The 26,244-nt window shown below is 41.4% G+C and overlaps 1 protein-coding gene across 3 annotated transcripts in view; it reads right to left on the bottom strand.

Annotated features, from left to right (window-relative positions):
• The window catches only part of LOC307191386 (UPF0415 protein C7orf25 homolog), a 248,275-nt gene that overhangs the window by 44,883 nt on the left and 177,148 nt on the right, over nucleotides 1-26,244 (bottom strand). The gene's annotated exons all lie outside the window — the stretch shown is intronic.

Genomic DNA, 26,244 nt, shown 5'->3' with positions numbered 1-26,244 from the left:
CATTATATGTACGGTTGTGTTCATACAGTTAATCAAATAAATCCAACACACGGAAAGATTGTACTTCCTGGCTTCCTTAGGGTAGGGTGGCATCATGTGACTAGTTCTGGCCAGTATCTGAACTGGGTCAATTATGAGCTAAGTATTTAATTGCTAAGGCAAGACCTTCCAAAGCGTTCTTTCCACCTGGCTTGCGTCTCAGCAACTGGGTCCCCGAGTGCCCAAAATGATCCTGATGGATGTGTAGGTGTGTAGCGTGAATGAGAAATAAACCACTGTGGTTTTAGCCATTGAGATGTGAGGGCTCATCACTGAAACCTAGTCTGATAAAATACGTGAAAGAGAAATTTGTTTCAACCAGGAAATAGCCTTCCTCTTCTAAGCAAATTGAGAAATTTGCACGAGACCAGACCACAGGCAAGAAAGTGTGCGATAATGCAGCCCATCCCTTCTGAAAAACGTATAATACTTCACTGATTTCTCAGGCTCCCATGGAATACTTAAATACTCTCTGGGAGACAAAAAGAACCTATTTTAATTGAAATCATATGACTTTTCTTCTCCCATCTTGAAGTTTTTAAATGACATGTGTCATATTTTTTTGAAAACAAGACCAACTGAGGTAAGAAAAAAAAAAAATCCCTGTAATGTTTTTCATTTGAACAGGACTCAGAAATTTTTCCATAAAACTTTATTTTTCCAACTCCGTTTTTTTAAATTTTACAAGAAATGCTACAAAAAGAAAAAACATTCTTCAGAGCCTCCATCTCTCACAATCCTTGTATCTTCAAATACATGGACGATACATCAACACACGACTTTTTCTAGGCAACTTTGGTGGGTCTTAATATGGTTAATTTAAAAAGCTGAGCTAATAGCTGATGGGAGCAGTCGAATCCCCATCAGAGAATGGCAGAGGAAAGTTCTTTCCCGGAATGAGTCACATGGTCCTCACGGCTGCTGAGTTCAACGGTTCCTGCTAGCTAGAGTGCCAGAGTTTGTTCCCCCCACTCTTTGTTTTTACAGCAATATTAATTCCATTCCTATGAACTGAGGTTTGGACAAGTTCCTCCTTGATTTTTAAAAACATATTAATAGTGAATCAGGATGGGCCCCAAAATAAGAAAAAACACACACACACAACTTGTGCATGATTCCACTCCTATTAGATCATAAAATCATCAATTTCTTATACTTTATACTTCTTTTCCATCATTTAGTCTTACCAGAAAAAAAAATGAGTGGAATATTCTCAAATATATCCTCTAATTACTCAGCTACTCCCTGAAAGTTTTATTGGTAAAACAAAATGGGACATCAGAAATTTATTTGTGGGGGGAAACTCCTCAGGAATTTTTTAACTCAAAGTTCACGTTTCCCCCCTTCCCCATAAATGCCCACAAATGCCAAGTACCATCTGTGCTCTATAGTCTCACTCAAAAAGTAGGGAAGCAAGGCATTTAATATTCATGGTTACTTAATTAACTTCAGTAATTGTTAAGTACATCTCTCTAAAATACAGTATTTGAAACCACAATATCTAATTTTATTTTCAAGCTGAGATATATTTTCCACATTTAACCATGGAACTATAAATTACTTTTTGACAATTGAACCTCACAAGGCTCTGAAATGCAGGTTGATGATTAACACAATGACCTAATATAGTCCACTTATAATAATTGCTGTTAAGTTGTTATCAGTTTATAAATTGAAAATCAGACATCTTTGCTTTGGGGGTGATAGTAATATATCTGTATCACTTGGGCTTAACTTTCCTGAACTAGTGACTCCTGTACACTGGTAGCCAGACCAACAAATAAGTCAAAAATTATTTTACCACCATCATTCTAACAACACTTCTGACACTAGAACAGATGTTCTGAGCTAATTTAAAGAATAAAAAGAGAGATGGTTGCCTTCAAATTTGGGGTCATGTACTGGAACAATATATGTGAGTAACTTACATATTCCTTTCGTGACTTTCCCCTTGAAACCATACAGTTTGATAAGGGTTGGCTGCAGAAGACAATCAATGATTTGGTAACTAGAGGTAGGCTTATGTGAAGGCCCAATGTGAGGTACAAACCACCAAAAAAAAAAATCACAGAAAGGCTTTTAAAATGTGATGAACCCTTCTGCATTCAGGATTATCAACAGCCTTTATAGCGAGTGCTGTGCTACACAAAGTGTATGTGGACTTCACCATGACTGTTGGTCTGTTCATGAAGCAAGATAAAAAAAAGCATATAGTTGCGTATAGTTATCACAGACAGAGAGCTGAAAAAACATTAAGCAAGTATGAGAGGTAAAAATAATGCATCAGGGCTTCCCTGGTGGCGCACTGGTTGAGAGTCCGCCTGCCAATGCAGGGGACGCGGGTTCGTGCCCCGGTCCGGGAAGATCCCAGCTAGGCCCGTGAGCCATGGCCGCTGAGCCTGCACGTCCGGAGCCTGTGCTCCGCAATGGGAGAGGCCACAAGAGTGAGAGGGCCGCGTACCGAAAAAGAAAAAGCATCAATTTTAAGTATAAGCAAGGATCTGAATAGGGAACATAGGATAATAACTGAGAAACAGCAAGGAAGGGTTGTTAGTGGATTTTTCCATGTCAATATTCCAGATATACTTCTGAGGATGTCCAAGGCTATGTGAGACAGTAGCTACACACATCTGTTTGAAAAAAATCTGTCTGAATTTGAACTGCTAATAATTTATCAAGCAACATCATTTAGCAGCTGTTAATATTAATAACGATGATTTTTTTAACCTTTTATTAAGCACTTTGCATGTATCAGGCCCTATGTTTTACATTTACATTTTGAGTTGGTTATCACTATCTTCATTTGGTAAATGAGGAAACAGAGGTGCAGACAGATTCATTAAATGTTGGCAAATTGTGAAACGGAGATTAGAACCTGCACCTGAATTCCAATGGTTGTTTTGAAAAATAGATGCTATGAAGACATAGTAAACAGACTTATGGTCACCAAAGGAGATGGAGGTGGGGAGAGATAAATTAGGAGTTAGGGATTAACATATACACACTACTATATATATAATAGGTGAACAACAAGGACCTACTGCATAGCATAGGGAACTATACTCAATATCTTGTAATAACCTATAATGGAAAAGAATCTGATAAAGAATATATATATATATATATGTATAACTGAATCACTTTGCTGTACACTTGAAACTAATACAACATTGTAAATTAACTAGGCTTCACTTAATAATGCATAGTAATAAAATAAAATAAAATAGGTGCTTTGATGAGTTAACTGTTGGCTTGTTTGCTTTCCTTGACTGTGCTTTTTTAAGGCAGTTGGAGAGCTGACTAGGTAAATATGGGAAAAGGGGAACTCAAGAAATCAGGGGATGACCCTCTGCAGACAGAAAAATCTTATTGGAGAAAAGAGAGGACAGGAAAGACCCCAAGTGAAACATTCAAGTTTTCTTTTCCTTTCCCCCCATCCCCGCACCCTGAAGGATCCTGGTCTCATTGACCTGCAGCCACAAGTTTAAAAATCAAACACGGAGTGGAGCCTGAGACTAAGGCCATTCATTCTCTGAGCATCTACAGTGAAAACACGCAGGAGAAGGCCAGAGGTACAGGAAGAGACATGGAGGCCCACCAGCTTCTACAGCTGTAGTCAACATAGTAGACAGAATTCCATCATGACATTCAAACTACCAAGCCTGAAATAAGGCGGCATATGCCTTGAGCTTTCTTTTTTTTAAATTTATTTATTTATTTTATTTATTTTGTTTTGGGCTGTGTTGGGTCTTCACTGCTGTGTGCAGGCTTTCTCTAGTTTCAGCGAGTGGGGCCTACCCTTCGTTGCAGTGCACGGGCTTCTTATTGAGGTGGCTTCTCTTGTTGCAGAGCGCAGGCTCTAGGCGCGCAGGCTTCAGTAGTTGCAGCACACGGGTTCAGTAGTTGTGGCTCACGGGCTCTAGAGCTCAGGCTCAGTAGTTGTGGCGCACGAGTTTAGCTGCTCTGCGGCATGTGGAATCTTGCCGGACCAGGGCTCGAACTCATGTCCCCTGCATTGGCAGGTGGATTCTTAATCACTGCACCACCATGGAAGCCCACCTTGAGCTTTCATTAAACTTTTTAATATCATCTCATGTTGAGTTCCAGCCATGTAATTTAAATATTCTGCGAGTGCCTGGAGACAGAAATATGCCACGTGGCAATACTCCATGAAACTAGCTGGAGAAAGTCACGACTTATTCCTAGTCATCTGGTTAAATGAAACTTCCTTACTACACTTTAAGCATCCCAAACAGGATCCATTTTAGATGCAGCATCCAGGATCACAGAGGGAGCGGTTTCAGGCGTTCTTAGAGTAAAATCCACACTTTGTTTTCAGCCAACATGCCTTCAGCATCATCATCTAGTACCCTCTTCCCTGCCTCTGCAGCCCTAACCATAATATTTCAGTGCAGCTCAGTGTAAATCTTAATCTTCTGGAACAGCACGATGGAAGCACATCTCAGGGAAGGGGGGCCCACAGGGGAACAGACACTTCCAGTAAAGGCCCCTGGGAGCCAGTCCACAGCGGATCAGGCCACCTCTGTCTTCTTTGGAACAAAGTGGAGATGTGGTGAGGCCCTAATATTTTGTAGGACCAGAGAGCTAGCTGGGAATGAATGGTCTCTGGGAAAACCTTCATTCTCTAGTTGCTGGAGCCCAAGAGGAAATGTTTTTCTTTTTTTAAGATTTCCAACCTCCCTACTTGTTCTCCTTGCTGCCAAGTTGCACACAGACATGCCTTTGAATCCAGACATTTGCTGGGCCCTCTGGCCTCATCTTGATTTCTTCTTCTGGTTAGGGTTCCATGCTGGGCCTGGTGTTCACACAGTATTGCATGTGGGGAAATTGCCTAATAAATCACAGTGATCGTGGGCTCCTTATATAAATGGGGTTTTTCTTCATATATCTTCTACCTGGTGCAAAATGCATTGAGGGACAGATTTTCTATGAGTCATTGTGCAATTTTATGCATTTGCGAGAACCAAAGTCTTTAATAAATCAGACCTTTGGAGTCCTTGGAGTATTTTTCTTTATACCACGGACGTGAACATTTTGTATGGTTTGTGGTCATTTGTTTTTTTAATATTCTGGTTGGTTTTCAGTTTGCTTGGTGGTGTTGGCTGCAGACTCGTAATTCCTGCTAGAGTTGAATTTTCCACTCAGAGCAATTTTATACTTCTCCACTGTTCACAGAGACCAGAACAGACATTTCTGCCAATTTGACCAACTTCATTGACAGACTCAGAATCTTAAGTGTGGGTCAAATAATGGACGTGATTCATATCTTACAAGAACCCCCATTGATTTGCCCAGGATCTGATGCTGGCCTCGTCTGAATAACATTCTCCAGCCTCCTCATCAGGGTGTCTTGGAGTATGCAAGGCCCTATCCCACACGGAACGCAAATGTTATCCGTCATTTCCAGCACGTATTCTCAGGGTCAGTAGAATCCTTTGGGAGAGCTGCAGTGTCCACACGAGTCTGAATATCTTTTATCCTTGATTATGTATGAGGTCAAGGAACATTGAGTGTTCAGAGCTGAAGCAGAATTGTCACCCAGCAAACTGACAGACTGGTTTTATGAAGAAAAACAGTATTGTAGCAGTTCTATTGCATGGGAAGGCAAGATGATTTTAGAAGCCCTTCCTCATTCTGTTTTGTAAGGCTTGATCTCAGGAGAATGACAGATAACCCAGATGTCATTTAAGGATAGCTGACTTTGTTACCAAATGCAAGTTTTTATGCCCGACTCACAGTAAGGCCCAACAAACTGAAACATCAGAGTCTGTAGCAGTGAAAGGTTTATTGAAGGGCCAACCAGGGAGACAGGTGGCTTGTGCCCTCTGCCCCCCAAAACCCCAAAGTCCCCAAAGTGTTTCAGCAAAGCACTTTTAAAGGCAAGGTGAGGGAGGGATGAGGTTGGTTGTTGTAGACTTCTTGGTGTCAGAATCCTTTGTTCTTGCAGCTGTCTAGGTAGGTCAGGTCATGCTGTTTCTGTAAACCTCCAAAACCACAGATGTTATTTTCTGTTCTCCAACTTCTTATCTCTAAATGAATGGACTCTTAAAGGTCAGAGCCTTGGGAATGGGTTATCCTATATATTTCAGGCTATAGGCGACGTTCTTTTACAAAAGGTGCAGAGCCGGCGTGACTAAGCACAGGCAACAGGGCACAAAGCATAAAGTTAAGGGAAAAAATCTAAAGTGGAGTCAGCTGTGTCCTTCCCTATCACAACATAAGACAATGCTTGCCTGATGTCATACATCAAGGCAATGAAAACTCAGCACTCGAATCCATTGTATATAATCAAACTGATGCTAACATGAATGCTTATTATTAGGTGTGAGCAGAAATTCTCTCAAGTTCAGATCTACATAGGAAACAATTCCTTCAGAGAAGTTGGAGGAGGGGAAATGAGCAATATTTAAACATCTGCTCTGTAGCCCACGTCTTGCCTTTATTTAACCTAGTCAAATGTGGAAGGACTCATGAGTCCTATTTTATAGATTAACCACTCATACCAGGAAAATTAATTCATGTACCCAAGATGGCACAACTGATCATTGGCCGAACTGAACCTGAACCCATGTCTCTTTGACTATCAAAGCATATGTTCTTCTCACTGCACAACTATCTCCTTAAACTTAAATAAAGCCTTGAATTACAGTTTCGAGTCTTCAAGCAAAATTTGGCAACCTCCTTCTGAGATCATTGCCACTTCCAGCTTTGCTGCCATTACTTTAGAAGGTATGCCACTTAAACACACTCCTTTACAAGTGTTTATGTGATGCCTACCATCCAATGTTGTGCTACGGACCAAGGAACACATACATTTAATGTAACTGCCTGTCTTCTAGCAGCTTATAATCTAGGCGGAAAGACATGAGGTTAACCATACACAATAGTTTAAAAACGATGCAAAGTAGTATTGATCACTGCTTTCACTCACATTCATTCTTTCATTCACAGTGGAAGCTCTTTTTTCTACGGCATAGTTTATTTAATAACACATCCAAGACACTTGAGGCAGCTTCCAATGTTAAAATACACGTGATACAAAATGTTAAAACTAAGACAGAAGGATCAGAAACAGTTCAGACAGACAAGAGACTATTCAACTAAGAGCCCTCAAGGACAACATGAATCTCTTAACTATTGAATGTAAAATCTAAACGGACTTTGCTGTCCTCTTTAGGTCCAGCCGAGGAATGAACTGTTTGCTGATACGAAATGTAACAGGAATTTATTCAAAGAGATCCATATTACAAGTTGACACTGTCAACAGTGCATCAGAACCTCACAGGATCACTCAGGGATTGGCTGTGATTCACAAGAGATTATTTAAGGAAATACAGCAGAGAACCAAATTAGGGCAAATGTGTGGGTGACAATGAAGATGTTTTTAAGAATTAAGAGTATTCAAAGTTAAATACTGTAAGTCGCAGAATGAGAAAGTCACTTCCTTTTCAATGCTCTTTCAGTCAGACTGTCTTAGTTTGTTGTTAAATCGTTAATGCTCTCTAACACCTGCTAGCTTTCCCTTTTAATAAAGGAAAAGGTGACCTCAGGCTAATTGTTTTCAGTAGGTACGAGTATCTAGTGATGATCTTGAACATGATTTTGGTTTTGTTTTATTTATTTATTTTCATGGTTTCTTATTTATAACAAGTGATATGAATTTTCTACTTATGGTTAAAAATATAAAATTTCCCTTTAAAAAGTGTTTAAGTGAGACTTGTCACCTATCCTGTTGGTATAAACTCAGAAGTCTGACACTCACAAGTACTGAGCAGGGTGTGAATTCAGAGCTACCTGTAGTGACTGGTGGCAGAAAAATTGGTGTGACTGCCCTGGAAAACAGACAGTTTGGCATTGCCTCCTTAAATGGAACATTTGCCTGCTCCAAGAAGCCACCATCCCACCTGTGTATCCATATCCAAGATACATTTTAGCCCTTGAATGCAGGAGATACGCAGAAAAAGGTTCACAGCAGCCCTCTTAACAACAGCAAAATCATGGAGCTCACCCAAATACCCAATGGCAGGAAAGCAGATGAATAAAATAAATGGTGGTGAAGTCATATAACAGAATATTATATTAATGGTCAGAATGAACGAACTACGGCCACGGAGAACAACATGGATCTAAGTCATATAAAGTGAAAAAAGCAAGACTCACAAGATTACATGCCATTAGATTCTTCTTTTAAGGTTAAAAACAATTAAAATTTAAAAATGCACATTTTAGATGTACGTATTGATGAAATGAGACCAGGTACTAAAGGAAGCAACTGAACAATGAGTACAAGGTTCAAGATGCCTTTCAGGGGGCAATGGTCAGGGGATAAGGTTGTGGAAGGGGATCATAGGGCTGGATTTATTGTCAACATTTGGCTTTTGTTTGGGGTGGTGGTTTACAGACACTTATTACATATTCGTAGTAACTAAGTAATTAACAAAATAAGGAAATGTAAGCCTTGATTGTGTCGATGATAAGAGTCTGTCAAGAACCAAAAATAATGATGAACTCGACTCTGTATTTCAGGTCCAATCGGAAATACAGGGAGGGAATTTAAGAAAAGATACTAAGCAAAATAAGGATACAGATGTGAAGCAGGACGCAATTGACTGAAATTTGAAAAATGCTGCAATAAGAGAAGTTCCTTCCTATGCAGGCTAGTTTAAATAGTTCAAATGACTGAACCTTAGAAGTCAGGTTGAGGAGGGATTCAGAAAGCACCTGAATTGAAAATGAAGTTACCCACAGGGGCCAAAGCAAGCAAAGGATGTGGGGCAGTATGGGACCCATGAGAAAATAGGATGGGCAGCTAAGGATTCTGCGAGGAGGCTCAGAGCATCCGAGGCTGTGATGCGGTCAAGGAGGCATCAGCTCTGATCGGTGCTACGTGGAGCATTTTTTTGACATTGGAGACTTGACTCTTCTGTCTCTTGGTGTCCAACTAAAGGTCAGACTCGGGTATTTACTGGTAACCTACCATTTTTTCAGAAAGAATTGAGGATGGTTTACAATATTATTTGAAATACACCCGAGTAACTAAGGTGAGGAATAAATGAGTTTTTTAAAAAAGGAAGGCGGGGCGGGGGGCAGCCAAACTGGAGTCAGCAACACTCCTAACACCAAAAAAAAAAAAAAAAAAAAAAGTGCTGGCCCGAGAGTTGTCCGTTATACTTGCCACATAACACATGTGGAGGAAACAGGAATGCTATCTTTAGCTGTACTTTCATGGGATTCACAAGTCCTTTCTTCAAATACTGATATTGCAGCGTTTCTTAAATGAAGGCAAGTATAGTCATGATTTTCTGGGAAAGCTTTCTTGAGAGAGCCAAACATGTGCACTGGTTTTTGGTAACCTAGCTTACGAGTGGGTAGAGGACCTGCAAAAGTGGATGAAGGGTATAAGCCTTAAACGATGTCTACCATCTGCCATATTTTTGGCAGCAATGCTTTGAGGTCGAGTTTCTGAATTGTACCTGAAGTGGACGTTCGTCTCTAAACAGGGAGCTCCATGAAAAGGGAACCTTCCTACACTGTTGGTGGGAATGTAAATTGGTACAGCCACTGTGGAAAACGGTATGGAGGTTCCTTACAAAACACAAAACAGAGCTACCATATGATCCAGCAATCCCACTCCTGGGCATAAATCCAGAGAAAACCATAATCTGAAAAGACACATGCACCTCAGAATTCACTGCAAGCAGTATTTACAATGGTCAAGACATGGAAGCAACCTAAATGTCCCTCAACAGATGAATGCATAAAGAAGATGTGGTACACACACACACACACACACACACACACACACACACACACACTGGAATATTACTCAGCCATAAAAAGAATGAAATAATGCCATTTGCAGCAACATGGATGGAACTATAGATCATCATATTAAGTGAAGTAAGTCAGAAAGAGAAAGACAAATATATGATATCACTATATGTGGAATCTAAAATTTGACACAAATGAACATATCTACAAAACAGAAACATCTACAAAACAGAAACAGACTCACAGACATAGAGAACAGACTTGCGGTTGCCAAGGGGGAAGAGGGTGAGGGAGTGATGGACTGGGAGTTTGGGATTAACAAATTCAAACTATTATATATAGAATGGATAAACCACAAGGTCCTACTGTATAGCACAGGGAACTATATTCTATATAGTGTGATAAACCATAATGGAAAAGAATATAAAAAAGAATATATATATATATATATATACACACACACACATATATCTGAATCAATTTGCTATACAGTAGAAATTAACACAACTTTGAAAATCAACTATACATCAATAAAATAAATTTTAAAAAATAAAGAAATAAACAGGGAGCTGAATGTGCTGCAGATTTGTGATGGACGAGTGGAATGGTTGATCTTTGGATGCTAACATGGGAAAAGACGGCCTATACTGTATTCCAGTCCAAGCTGAAGGCCATCCATTCTCCATAACAAGGGAAGGGCAGGATATGGTCTTTAAGGATAAGTCTTTAAGCTGTGGAATAACAAGAAAACATTGGTGCTTGGAGAAGATTAACCAAGGAAGGAGCTATGGGCTTTATGCGGCTGGACACTGGAGGTATGAAGCCGGTTAAGAACTTAGGGCAGCAGTTGGGGCCCTGAGGCTATGAGTACTGCCTCTCAGATGATAGCCCGTCTTTGCACACCTCCTTCTTTCTGAGTGAGTACCCCAGCTCTGTATGGGGATCTGTGTTGCTGTGTACAATTTCAGCTGATTTAATTCCCCAAAGTAACTAACTCTTTTTAGTTGTCTAGGAAAATAATGATCGTTTATAATCAACCCTTCCTACAAACACTAGTCCAGAATCGAAAGAGTACACAGGATGTGGCAGGAACAAAAAAGAAACCGATATTAGGGGATAAGCATCAAAATTCCATTTTTTTCCATTTGGAACAGACTTGAGCAGCATGAGAGTTGAGATTTCTGGCTGAAACATTCCAAAGGTGTCACACAGTTCCTCTTGAAAGGTGAGATATTAATATATCAATCTGAGGTATCCTTAAGCTCCTACAGCTGAAGAATGAAGCCAACGGGAATCCGTAAAAACACAGAGTGCACTCCAAAGCCACGGGCCCACGTGGCTTTGGTCCCTCACATCCTCCGGTAGTTCTATTGTGCTTTTAGCACCACACTCTATATGATGGACCCCACTTTCCCCATTTGTTAGACCTTTAAAACAAATCCTTTCAGCAGAAGGGAAGGAAGCCAAAGAAATTAAGACAGATGTGAGCTGGCTGGATGGAGGCCTGCCGGGTAGCATCTCAGCCCACTAGGGCAAGTACATCCTGGTGAAGACATGAGGAAAGGGAGAAATGGATGGTTAGAGAGGGAACGCTGAGCCCAGTGCTATTGAAATTTCTGGTCAGTTCCTGAGTTTTTGTGCTAATGTAGTGTGACTTATGAAAAAAGAAAAGTATGGATGTTTCCATAGGTTGAACTTTCATGCCAAAGAAAAGTCACCCAAGATTCCATGCACCTGTAAGCCAGTTACTGACTGAGAGTTTCCAGGCTTACAAGATCTTTTAGGCCATCAGCTCAGGCTAGAAGATCTAGATTTCCCAGAAGTGAAGAAGAATGGAAAGGAAGAAAAAGAAATATATCAATTTCCTTCTGACAAAGAGATTTCTTCAACATTAAGTTAGAGCTAAAAATGTCTTAGATCTTAAGAGATCATGTCCAATTTAAAATCTGATTCTATAACATTCAATAAAAAAATTCAAGTCCACTTAAAGTGTGGCTTTTTATTATCTTTACTAAAATATATTAGGTTGAACCATAGAAAATATTCAACCATTTTTACCTACAAAGCCAAACTTCATACTGTTCAATCTGCTACAGTTATATATATCGTACTATAAACTACAGAGTACAGTCATTAAACAAACAAATGAACACATAAAAACAAACTAAAGCTGGGTCAAGGATCAGTGATCTGGAACTCAAATCCATGCATTTTTATTCTCATAGGAAAACTCTGCAGAACTAAAAGAAACGTTTTTTAAACATCGTGTAGCCTAGCCCCTTAACTTCTGTTTGAGACTTGAGACCTAAAGAGGTTGATATTTGTGTAAGACTGTACATTTATGTAAACGTCATGGATGTGAAATTAAGCAAGGGTTTGCTTTCAGGACCAGCTGTTGTCAGAAAGATGATTTCTGTGAGCCTATCTGTAGTCTGCCCAGGTCACCGATGCAAAAAGCGTATCAACAGTGTGGTCTTATCAGAGGAGACGTGTGTTCACAAGGCCTCCTGACACATTTGGGAAAGCGAATAACTGTGTTTCTCATCTGAAGAAATTTTTTTTTTTAGCCGCACCGCACGGCATGTGGACCTTAGTACCCTGACCAGGGATCGAACCCACACCCCCTGCATTTGAAGTGTGGACTCTTAACCACTGGACTGCCAGGGAAGTCCCAGGACATTTTGTGCTCGATGGTGGAGACAAGAGAGAAAAGAGGTGCCATCCAAGAGTGGAGAAGATTATCCTGCCCTTCTCCATGCTGGAGCTATTGGGGTTGAAGATCCCCATTTGACCAGAGCCAGGAATATTGGGTCAAACCTTCCTTCCTTCTTTTCCTTCTCCTATTACGATAATGAGACCATGTTCCCCAGAGTTGATTCTGAAAGAACTGAGGGCGGACATGACTGTGGGATTGATCTGCCCCAGGCAGTGCTAAGGAGGGAGGAATTCCCATTACTGTACCACAATGAATCTTCTCTATAGAAAAAGTTAAGACTTTTAGGAAAAGGCTTAAAGAAAGCAGAATGGTTGGAGCCTACCTAGCAGGTAATTGGGGAAAATAACTTTCACATCACTTCAAGAGAATTAGCACTGGCTATCTTTCTTTTGGGTTTTTTAAGAATTGGGGTTGTCTTCCATTTTCGGATAGGCTTAATGCATTTGAGCCCTAAGAAAGAAATGGGGTGACTGTGGCTGCTGATTTATACTTAGGAGCGTAGGGAGGTGGGAAGAAGGAAAGAAGAGCCCGTTTCTCAAGCAATTGTATGTAAGAGGCACAGGCAATGTCTCCCTCTGACAAGGTAGCAGTTAAAGGGGTTGGCAGGGCCTTTCCCCTAAAGATGCTAAAACCAGCAGTAGGAGCTGCAAAGAGGCGCTGAGGTTGGATATAGCATCAGCCACACCTTCCGAATAGCATTTTTTAAATAGAAGTACAATGCAAGCATGCACCCTATGGGACTCCGAGGGTGTAAAATGTTCCAAGGAGGGCAGTGACAAACGGCTGCTGTTCTGCGTGAATGCAAAGCTCAGTGTATTCAACACGGAATGACTGACTCATACATACGCTTGGGAATCTCCAAGGTGATTTATATCTAAGTGTCAGTCATAGAAGTTTCCTAATCCTTAGCAGTGTAGCCGAGAAACTGAGAGAGGATCAAGTACTTCATCTCTTCCACCATGAAATATACCTTTCATTCATCCTAAATGCCAGCGACTCCTCCCCTAGCTTGCATTTCCTAAACTCAGTGATTTACATGGGCAACTACTACTTAATTCTTTAAAAGGAAGGACTGTGGTATGGAAGTATTCAAGAGAACCCCATATATTGAAGGTAATATAAAATACTTTATGTTTGTATAGCTTTTGATAATGTACATAGATATATGCCCATACATTATCTATGCCTGTGAGCCTTACAATCCTATGAAATGGATGTCAAAGGCATTCTCTTCTTATTGAGAATTAGCTTCATTTTCTTGATCTTCGTCTTCTTTGAGTTTTCACAGATGGTTCTACTAGCATTGACTACCCCAGTGGTTTTCCAAGTGTGGTCTCTGGACCAGAAACATCAGCGTCACTTGGGTACTTGTTAGAAAGGCAAGTTCTTAACCCCCTCCCCTCCTCAGACCTACTGAATCAGGAACTTGGGGTGTTTTAGGTAACTCTGATGTATTCTCACGCTGCAGCCACTACACAATGCTCAGCCTTACTCCGGTTCCTAAGCAAATCCTGAAGGCTGCTGGATACAGAGCAAATGGCCCAGGTTTCCATGCTCTGGGACTTAGAATGCTGACCTCACCAGCTCCAGAATCTGAAGACCGCGGAGCCACGTTGTAGGCTGGCCTACTTGTTATTCCTCTCCACTTTGAGTTTTTAGGCTAACCGTAACTTGATCTGGGTCCTGCGAAAGACAAAATGCACGAGACACCTAAAGAAAATGCTCTTATGGAAGAATGTTCATTCATGAGGATCATCTAAAAGAAAAGGAAGGGTGCCTAGGGTTCCATAGAGGTGAAAAAACAGGGACTTATAGTCACTTAGAAAGGGTAGAGGTGGGTCTTGTCTCAGAATATGGAGAGCAGGTGGTCCTTGTCTCCTGAAACCCAAAATGAGAAGATTTCTCATCTGTCTCTGCTTTCCAGGAATGCAGGGCGCAGATGAAGTTCAAGGTTGCCAGTCCCCATGTAGCCCACAGGTTGGATCTCTCTCCTCCACCTGTATTGGCCTTGCCATTGACGTTTGCTTTTTCTGCCTTGATCTCAGTTCTCCCTGCTTCTGCTGGTTACTTCATATGTCTACCTGTCCTCCAATGGACTTGGAGTTAGTACCTTATCTTGGTCTTCCAAGTCCTCTCCTAGACATGAGAACCTTGTCCCTGACCCCGGCAGTGGCTAAGGCAGGAAACCCATGGAAGTCCTTCCCAGGTGATGTCTGCATCCTGCCTGAGAAGCAGGTTCCAAGATTTCCTTTCCCTGTGCTCTGCCCACTTGTTAAAATCTTGACCTCAAACTCTCTTACTGTTCACATTATTCCTGACTCACTGGGCTGCATAGGCAGATGGGTTTCCCCAGTTTCATTCAGTTCAAAGGACGTTTAGCAGGCTCCTGGTTGCCTCTACCTCCTTGCCTGGACCATGTCATCTCATAAGGTCTAATATCTGAGTCATGAATGTCATAGAACCAGAAGCACAAGCTTTGCAATTGTATATCTTGAGTCAGCAGGTGACTTCGGAAAATACTTTATGTTTTGTGCTTTATTGTGTATCGTATACAGCAAAATGCCTGGTGCCTAGTATGTTCCATTTATTGAAGGAAAGAGATGGGGTAGGAGAGAAGGAAAGCAGGAAGGAAGGGAGGGAGGGATGAAGGAAGGAAGAAAGGGAGGAAATATAATATGCTCTCTTTCTTCCTGGATTGTTTTGGGAGTAAATGACTGATTATATACACAGTGTTTTCAGCGTTTTGGAAATTCACTGCTTACATCTCAAGTTATTTTACTGTCACCATCAATATAATAATCAGCTGTATCCCCATCCCCGGGGCTCTGATGCATGTTTACGGATGTCACGCTTCTTCTACAGACTGGTGGTTATCTATTGAAGAGACATAAACTTGAAAGAAAAAGAAAATGCAACAAATTCACAAGAAGGCAGCTTGGCGCAGGCGGAAAAATGATCAGACGGGAAGTGAAAAGAGACAGGGGAGCCTGAGACAGGCTCACCACGGTCCCTGTGGAAAAGCTCCAGGCCAGCTCAGGAAGGACTCCGGGAGCTGGCGGGCTCATTAATCATCGCAGCAACACTGGGTGGGACACAGAGAGCGCATTTCCTTCGCACAGAGGCTGGGGGTTGGGTGGGGACCATTGCCCTCCCTCCGTGGTCCCTCCCCCAGCAGCCACAGGATAGGCTCCCAGTGCATCTCCTGGGGCACCAGCAGGGCCTTCCAGGTGAGAGTCCAGCCCCCTGGGCTGACAAGAAGGAGGCCCCCTACCTCGCTGACTCATTTCTCCCTAAACCTCAGGCCCCTCCTCTCTGAAAGGAGGCTGGGGCATCAGTGGTTCCCTGGGCAGAAAGAAAACTGAGCCTGCAAGAGGGTATTTGTTCCACACAGACGTCTGAGAGTTCTGTCGTCGTCCTTGTTTCAATCAATGATGCAGAGACTTTCCTTAAATGGTTAATTTCTCCTTTTCCTTTTGAAGTGAGACAATTTCTTACATTCTCAGAACAAAATGGAGAGTGCCCTTTTGCTACGTCCTTCTGCTCTAGGGAAGTGTCTGGTATTCTCAGAAAAGTGGACACACCTCCCACGTGGTACAATTTCAGGGGTGTTGAGAAGGCCCCTTTACCCCAAGAGCCCCGTACCTTGCCCCCGGAGTGCCGACCATCTATACACACAGACCCAAAACCAGCACGGAAGCTTTGAACATTACCTTTTTCCACCTCTGCATAACGTGTAAAGGATTTCTGAATAAAACTTTACAAGCGAAAAAAGAAGACCCATAGTGTTAACACACGTACGCAGGTACATGTGCACACAATCATTCTTTAAGGAAGAAGAAAAACATAGTAAGTGTGTAAATGGGATCTGAATGAATTTGTTTGTGAAGGTTATCTAAAAGAACGCTATATGAGTAAAAGGACTTCTTATACCAAGAGACAATGCAGAAGGGGGACACAGAAAGCAGGGATTCATCTAACTCATTAATAAATAGTTTGAGAAGGTCGTTCAAGTACAGTGAACTTTGGGAGTTACCTTAGCCAATTTTGTAATTCGGTTTTTTATTTTCTTACTGAGTTTCGAGAGTTTTTATATATTCTGCATACAAATCCGTTAGCAGACGCGTGATTGCAAATATTTTTCTCCTAGTCTATACCTTGTGTTTTCACTCTCTTAACAGCTTCTTTAACAGAGTAACAGTATTTAACTGATGAGATCCAGTTTACCAACATTTCTTTCTATGGGGAGTGCTTTTGGTGTCATGTCTACGAATGCTTTGCCTAATAGAAAGTCATATTTTTTTCTATGTTTTCTTCTAGAAGTTTTATAACTTTAGCTGTATCTGTGATCTATTTGGAGGTGATTTTTTTATAAGGTGTGAAGTTTAGGTTAAAGTTCTCTTTATTTACTTATTTATTTATCTTACATATGAATGCCCAAGTGTTCCAACATCAACTGTTGAAAAAGCTATCATTTCCCAACTGAATTGCTTTTGCACCTTCGTCAGAAGGTTATTTGGCCATATTTGTGTGAGTCTACTCTGGATTCTTTATTCTGTTCCATTAATCTACGCGTCTATCTCTTCACCAATATCACACTACCTTGATTACTATAGCGTTACAGTAAACCTTAAAATCTCAATATAATTTCTCCAACTTTATCTTCTTTTTCAAAATTGTTTTAGTAGATGTTCTAAGGTTCCCTGCTTTTACATATAAATTTTAGTATTAGTATGTCTATATCTACAAAAAATCCTGCTGGGAATTTGATTGGGCTTGTGTTAAATCCACAGATAAATTTTGGGAGAGTTGACATCTTTGCTAAGTTGTCTCTTCCAATTCATAAATATCATGTGTACTCTCCAATTATTTAGTTCTTACTTGATTCCTTTGATCAGCATTTTGTAGTTTTCAGGTTACAAATTGCATATATGTTTTGTTAAATTTATCTCTAAGTATTTCATTTCTGAATGTATTTCACATTTATTGTTATTAAAATATTTGATTTCCATGTACATTGCTAGTGTATAGAAATATATTTCTATATACTACAAAACATTGTCTTTTGTGTGTTCAACTCGTATTCTGTAACTTTGCTAAACCCACTTATTAATTCTAGAAGATTTTTCCCTATTCCTTGGCATTGTCTACATAGACAATCATGTTATCTGTAAATAGGTACAGAATTATTTTTCCCTTTCCCATCTGTAAACCTTTTCTTTCTTTCTTTCTTTTCTTTCTTTCTCTCCCTTTCTTTCTCCCTTCCTTCCTTTCTTTCCTCCTTTTTTTTTTTTTTTTTGCCTTATTGCTTTGGATAACACTCTAGGACAATACTGAATAGGAGATTTGAGAGTGGACAGTTAAGAACATGGCAGTTCTAAGTTCTACCTATCAAATAAGTGGAACTTTAAATGGAAATGGAATACTTCTCTAATCAAAAAGCCACAGGGTGACTGAATGCATTTCTTAAAAACAGATTTTAATAATATGCTGCCAACAAGAAACTCACTTTAACGTTAAGAACACACATAAGCTGAAAGTGAAGGGATGGAAAGCGATAAATAAAGGATCACACACACATACCTACACACAAAACTATATCATTAAATTTGCCATAAGCACTTGGAAGGAAATAAAGAGTATGCCAGAGAGTCCCAAACCTAGGACGGTAATCAGGACAGAGGGCTATGGAAAGCTTCCCTAAAGAAGTGATATTAGCTTCCCTAAGGAAGTCAAGGCTTAGTGGTGAATAGGACATTCCTGGGTGAAGAAGAGTGAGAAGGAGCATACCTGACAGATGCAATCCCATCGGTTGGAGATTTTAAGATGGGAAGGAGCTTTCCTCAGGAGAAGAATGAAGGTTAGTGTGGGGCACAAGGAAGGGGGGTAGAATGGGGAAAGAGGCAGCTTGTGTTGGTTGAGCAAGGTGTGCAGACCTGCCTCAGGAAGAGCCTGAAAAGAATGGTCCCTAATCTACGCCAGTGGTGTGGTTCTCCACCAGGTCATCCAGATTGCCTGGGGTCTCTTTCTGAGAAGAAGCAGGCCCAGGAAAGCACACCCCAGTATTTCTGAAGACTGAACAGAAAAGGATCAGAAGACCAGGAAGATTCATTAAGTGTTTCCTAGACTACCTTCCCCTGATTCTACAACCAGAAGTGTCTCTGGTGGAAATAAAGAAAAGAAAGAAAAAGAAAAGAAACGTGTATGTAACCATCGTCTTTCCTTGTGTTGCTTGACTCCGTCTAAGAACTGTGGAGACTAAACCCTCAAATTTGAGAAGATACCTTGCAGTTTTTCTGGCACAATACCCTCATTATAAAGGTGTGCGATGAACAGTTATGAGGTCCAGGGGAATCACAGGATGAGTATAAAATGGCAAAGCAAGTTAGTGGCAGCAAAGCCGGGACAGAGCCCAGAACACCCTCACGTTTTCTGTGGTGCAAGCAGAAGAGCCGATGTTGATGCCTTTGCAGACCGGGCCCCCTTTCACTTTTTAAACTCACTCACGCTGCCTGGGAGACAGAAGGGCTTTTTGTCCTCATGGTCTTCCTGTAGCCACGTGGTAGTTCTTCAAAATTACTGCCCTGGGCTTCCCTGGTGGCGCAGTGGTTGAGAGTCCGCCTGCCGATGCAGAGGACACAGGTTCGTGCCCCGGTCCGGGAAGACCCCACATGCCGCGGAGCGGCTGGACCCATGAGCCATGGCCGCTGAGCCTGCGCGTCCAGAGCCTGTGCTCCGCAACGGGAGAGGCCGCAACAGTGAGAGGCCCGCGTACCGCAAAACAAAACAAAACAAACAAACAAAAAAAACTACTGCCCTCTTGTCAATTACCTCTGATCTTTGTTACTTCTCCAAAACAAATGGGTGGGGTTAAATCAGTTCTAGAATGCTCCTGGGAGTTATAACCTATATTTGAATAAGGTCATACTTATCTGAGTCAATTTTTAAAGTACTGCTTTCACATTTTAATGCTAAATCTCCCCGTTTTCTGTCTCGCAAGCCTACCCACACTGAACATACTGATACAGGAAGTTTTTGGTTTCCTTTTCCATAAAACAAAACAATATGAAGCGCCTCAGCTTTACAATCAGCTCGACACATGTGAATACACTCATTCAAATGTTGATTGGACAGTGGAAGGCATCCGTGGAGGGGCTTTGTGGCTGGAATCTCTCCTAATCCCAAGGTAACTGGCCATGAGAGACCTCTGCACGCAAGTTGGGACTTTCCCAGCCTTGGAAGAGAGAGGCATTTTCCTGAATTGCAGCAGTTGTATCTGGTGAGTGATAGAAGCATTCATACCCAGAGCCACGGGAAGAATCCAGCCCAGTTAGATATTTATGAGCTGCTGTGTAGCCCAATTGATGGAGAGTTTGACCATGTGTTTATTTAATGGCCAGACCTATTCAAGGTTAAAAAACCATGGGTGAGATCCTGGGAAGTAAAAGTCCATCTCACATGCCTGGTCGGTGCTTGTCACCCAACTTCACAGGCAGACCAGAGAATTTTTTTAAATTAATTTTTATTGGAGTAGAGCTGATTTACAATGTTGTGTTAGTTTCAGGTGTACAGCAAAGTGAGTCAGTTATACATATACGTATATCAACTGTTAGGATATATGTATAACTGTTATGTATACCTATATCCACTGTCATACATATACATATATCCATATATCCACTCTTTTCCCATATAGGACATTACAGAGTATTGAGTAGAGTTCCCTGTGTATACAGTAGGTCCTTATTAGTTATCTATTTTATATATAGTAGTGCGTATGTGTCAGTCCCTATCTCCCAATTTGTCCCTCCCCCTGCCTTTCTCCCTCGGTAACCGTAAGTTTATTTTCTACGTCTGTGACTTTATTTCTGTTTTGTAAATAGGTTCATTTGTACCATTTTTTGTTTTTTAGATTCCACTTAGAAGTGATATCATATATTTGTCTTTCCAGGCCAGAGATTTACTCTTAAATGTTGGTTAAGCCCACATTTGATGGTTCCTTTTCCATATAGGTCTGCCTTCTGTGGTGTAACAGACAAATATGTGAGAGAAAGGAATGATCACCATGAAAAGTCAGCTCTGTAGAATGGTACCAAGAGCTGGGCAGATGTCCGAAAGTGGGTCTTTATCTGAAAACTAGGCAAGAGCCAGAGGTTTGCTGTCTGGGAACCCCATTCCCTGAAGCAAAAGGAAAAGCTGGTCATAAATCGAGGCTGGTCAAGAGGAATTGTAGTTCCTCCCACTGTGAGCCAGAGAAAAAGCAAACAGGCCACTCACAAGGGAACGGTCCGCAGCCTCTTCTGCACCAATTTGTGAGGCGTTCCTCTCCTGTCACCCCACTCCCTACTCCCTTCCTCCAGACTCTGCTGCCCACAGAAGTCCCAAAGACAGTGTGAATTTTGATTTCACTGGGGCATTGCATTGGGTGATGTCAAATAAGAGTGCCCATGACAAGATGCAACTGGAAAGAATGTTCCAGAACAGGCTGAGCTGCTTCAGCATTTCCAGAACGAAGGGGTATGAGACTTAGTTAGCGTGGTTCCAGCATGCAGAATTGTACTGGACGGGAGTTGAAAACCAGCTGTTTTGTCCTCTTGCTTCGGTGAAAACAGTTGTCAGATCATGAAAGTCTGAATTTGCCACACGTTGAGACTGCAAGCTGGGAGTAAGATGTAAACCAAGGTCGGTAATTACTTGGCCAAAGTGATTCCTTCTTCCCTTTCATTTTTCCTTTTATTTTGCCATTTCTGAAAATAATATAGTACCATTGCTAATCTAATCATTATAATCATTAACTAGAGAATTAGTTTTCCTCTATATTTATGATTTAAAGCCCACTGTAATATTAATTATTATTTGATTGTAACCAGATTCTACAGAACTTTCCAGAAAAATATGACTCCAACTCTAAGGGGAAACAAATACATACAGGAGAAATTCCATTTTGTCATAGTGCTGCAACACTTGTGTTCAAGTAGATAAAGCATGCCTTCCCTTAAGCCTCCCCACCCTAAATCTCACAGGTTCAGACTTTTATTTATTTATTTATTTTTGATTTGCCATCTCAGGATCTCTCTTTCCCAGACTAAGTCGTTCATGGAAATAGTCAATAGTTGCTACTCTTCTTTTTCAATAGCCGTCAAAATGTTTTCTGATTAAACATTAGATGTGAGAGGAATTGACAGTGTGCAGAAAACATGAGGTGTGTTATGAATTCTCCTTTCTCAGCTACGTCTTGTTTTTTAACTGCCAGCCGCCAAATACCGAAAGATCAGGAAGCCAGCAAAGCAGCCCCACGGTGACCCCACTAGAGCTGCATGTTTCGCTCAGGATTAGAGCGTTGGAAAGATGAGTGGGACTTCAGCTGGCACACAGTAGGAGAGAGAAAATTTCAAAAGCTCCCCATCTTTCTCCCTGTGCCTGGACCTCTGCCTGAGTCCAGGCATATTCTAGTTACTTCTGGGAATGCCAGCTTCTCCCCTGCAACAGAAAACCAATTCAACCACAACATTTAGACCAGCGGATGGCTTCCAGGGAAAATATAAATGATCCACCTGCTGAAGCAAGGAGCTGACATGAACTTGGCTGTATTTGCAGATGACTCACGCTGATGACTTCCTTGTGGTTGTGTCACTGTGCAGCTTCTCATGCCCCTCTAATTGCTGGGCGGACAGCTCAGCGAGACTATGTCGCTTCACTGTCTGTTCCTCTGGGGGACCGCAGGGATCTGTCTCTCCCCTGACCCTTGAGCTCTTCCGTTGGTGAAGCTCTGACCTCATTTTCCTGGTAGCCACAATGTTTAACCCACTTCCTCCCTCAAGAAGGCACTGGTGAGGATTTGTTGAGATGAACTCGAATCCAAGGTAACAGATGAACATGGTAGTCTGTCCAGTTGTCTTTTAGGACACAGGTAGGCAGATTTATTTAGAACTAGTCTAATTTTAGAGTATTGCTGGCAAAGTCTAGCTAATGCTAATGTTCCTGCACTAAGTTACTTTGCCTAGATTTATAGAACCTCAGATTTATATGAGGTCTTAAAGGTTACCTGGTCATATATATGCTCTGAATACATTTATGCTTTTTTCTCCTGGGCAGCAGTGGTTCTTAACTCTTCGAAAAGGCACGTATTCCATCACCATCTCACAAGGAGAAATCCACTTTTGTCAAATAAAATGTATACTCAGATTTCTAAATGAGTTCTAGATCATGGATGAAAATTCCTTTTCTTTCCTTTTTTTTTTAACTTACTAAGGGAAAAAGGAAAAGACATAGGAGTGTAATATAACTATCAAGTATTATATAGTCATCTTTACTGGCATTATTTTTAGAAGTAGAAGATATTAGAATGATCTCTTTTTAAATTAAATCAATCAAAGAATACTAAGTCCATACGGTAGAGCATCCTGTGTACATACCACATATACACATTTAATGCTAGATCAATAAGCAGCCTTATTGACTGTGTACCATGCCTTCCTTATTTCTACAGAAAAGGACTATTAAGGACATAGAAGAAAGAGGCACACCCATGAACGTGTAGTAGGAAAGTCAGTTAAAGGAGAAAGAAACGTAAACAGAGAGTAAGGGAAAAACAAAGACCATAAAAGAAAGAACAAAGTGAGGAAATGGGAAACAAAGACAGAAAAGAAGCAGAGGTAGGAATAGAGCCAGAGGAAATTCTGGAAGAGGTAAGAAGAGAAAAAAATGGAGAGAATCAGGAGGAAATGGTGATGAGGGGCAGAGAGGCGGCAAATGAACAAAAGGGAAGCTTAGTGTAAGAGAAACTGTTGTATAATAGTTAAAAAAGATGGACTCTGGAGTCCTATTGTTTAGGTTTAAATACCAACTATACCTCTTACTAGCTGTGTGACCTTGGCTAAGTTACTTGCCTCAGCTTCTCTCATCTGTTCAATAGGAATAATTGCAGTACCTATTTCCAGAGTCACTATCAAGTGCTGGGACCCAGGGAGCTCTGTATCTGCACATTTTTGTTCATTATTGTCTGCTGACCCATCACCCACTCTGGGACTCAGGTAGCTCCCAAGTGTCACATCCACTTTCAAAACCAAATAATAGGCATTTGTAAATACCTCACTGATTTTTCAAGTTTTGAACACAAAAGATTTTCTCCTAATACCATACATACCTTTTCTTTGTTTTTTTAGAAGATGTTGGGGGTAGGAGTTTATTAATTAATTAATTTATCTTTGCTGTGTTGGGTCTTTGTTTCTGTGCGAGGGCTTTCTCTAGTTGTGGCAAGCGGGGGCCACTCTTCATTGCGGTGTGCGGGCCTCTCACTATCGCAGCCTCTCTTGTTGCGGAGCACAGGCTCCAGATGCGCAGGCTCAGCAGTGGTGGAACATGGACCCAGTTGCTCTGTGGCATGTGGGATCCTCCCAGCCAGGGCTCGAACCCGTGTCCCCTGCATTAGCAGGCAGACTCTCAACCACTGCGCCACCAGGGAAGCCCATACCTTTTTTTTTTTTCAAAATCAGATAATTGATCTGTTCAAAACATAATTGTAGTGATTAGATTTCCAGAATAATCTAGACTTCAAATATTCTTTCCCATTGTGACTATGAGTAAACCATGTCAGACCATATATTCTTACTTTCTCACATATACGAAAGTGTTTTTGTTTCAACATCTGGGAGAAGAAATTGCCCAGGCTATGGACACAGGAGGGTTAACTCATGTGGCAGTGCTCACTTCTGGAAGTTCTCTAAGCCAAGCCTATACTTGGGTGACCCTATCTCCACTGTGAGCCCAGCCCTCCAAATGAAATCAGTTTATGAAATTCTCATTTGTTTTTCATTTCCATGCCCCATTCCTCTACCCTCCAACCCCTACCAGCCAACTAATGCCTTCTAACCACTTAGCATTCTCTACTCTGGCATTTCAGATCAACCTTTGAAATACCAATTTGGATGCATGATGTCTTAAAGTAAATTGCTCGCTGATACATCAGCTGTGTTAAAAAGCCGTAAAAGGGGCTTCCCTGGTGGCGCAGTGGTTGAGAATCTGCCTGCTAATGCAGGGGACACGGGTTCGAGCCCTGGTCTGGGAAGGTCCCACATGCCGCGGAGCAACTAGGCCCGTGTGCCACAACTACTGAGCCTGCGTATCTGGAGCAACAAGAGAGGCCCGTGCACAGCAATGAAGAGTGGCCCCCGCTTGCCACACTAGAGAAAGCCCTTGCACAGAAACGAAGACCCAACACAGCCCAAAATTAATTAATTAATTGATTTTTAAAAAAAGAAAAAAAAAGAAATTCTGACTTCCTAACTGCAAGGAAGTCAGAATTAAAAAAAAAAAAAAGCCGTAAAACAAGTCAAGGTAGGTCTAAAGTCTGGATAAATGCAATGTCTGTCTTGGACAGCTCAGACATTCAGAATTCACACAGTCATAAAACAGACAGAACAAATACCATGGTCTGGCTCTGACAGATTTCTCCACTGCTGTGACAAGCATAGAATCATTTACTTGAAAAACTGATATGTTTTTATCATTATTATTTTCCAAATTGTGCCTTTGGTGGCATGACTCAGGGTAGAGTACAAAATTAAAACTAACTAAAATGCACAAAACACAGAATGGCAACAGTAATTAAACAACTTAATCCCTCCCCTACCCCCCAGGGTAATCCAACACAAAACTTCATGGGAATCTTCCAGTTGAGAAATCCCAAGGAGTTACTGAAAGTTCACTCTGGCCCTCATATGGTAAGTGTTAGTTCTCCATTGTATCTCAGCTTCTACACCATTCTCCGCAATTTGTAAAATGTAACAAATAAATATGAACTCTTTGAACTGGGTACTCCTTAAGGATGCTCTCAGACACCTCATCATCCCCTCTTAAACGGGTGTAAGTGAGCAAAGAGGAGGTGATTTTATCCCTTGTTGCTTCCTTGAAAGCTTCTCTCACTTGCCAGGGAGCTTTTGAACTATCTAGAGATACAGATCTGGGAAAGAAAGGGAGCAGGGACTAGTATAAAAAAATAAAATATGGGCTTCCCTGGTGGCGCAGTGGTTGAGAGTCCGCCTGCCGATGCGGGGGATGTGGGTTCGTGCCCCGGTCTGGGAAGATCCCACATGCCGCGGAGCGGCTGGGCCCGTGAGCCATGGCCGCTGAGCCTGCGCGTCCGGAGCCTGTGCTCCGCAACGGGAGAGGCCACAACAGTGAGAGGCCCGCGTACCGCAAAAAAAAAAAAAAAAAAAAAAAAAGTAAAATATTAAAGAAATAGACAGGCGTGTTTCAGAGAATTGTCTTTGGGGATAAGGGTGTAGTGAAGAGCAGATACAGGTGAGTCCCACTAGTTCTCAGTGCCCGTACCTGATTTTCCGCAGGGGCCGTTCAGCCATAGCTTTTTAATTGAGAAATTTTACAATTAAAATTTAATTGTAAAATGGAAATTGTATTTCAAAATATTCTGTGTATTGTATATGGATGTGTGTATACATGTGTAGATGCATTTATATGCATTTCACGTGTACATATAATTATGTCTATATATTATACACACCTGTGTACACAGTACCCAGCTAAAAAATTAAATATTAACATTTGCTGAAATCCCCTGTATCCCTCCCTGGTCTCTGAGCTCATTCTCCTCCACACACACAGAGAAGAGCCTCGCCTGTGTCTGGGTGTTCTGAACATTCCCACGTATATTATACAGAGAGGATTGTTTTGTATGTTTG

Source organism: Stenella coeruleoalba, assembly GCF_951394435.1.
Source record: "Stenella coeruleoalba genome assembly, chromosome: 9".
In the NCBI taxonomy this organism is placed as follows: Eukaryota; Metazoa; Chordata; class Mammalia; order Artiodactyla; family Delphinidae; genus Stenella; species Stenella coeruleoalba.
This window is presented reverse-complemented; position numbering and strand designations above follow the sequence as displayed.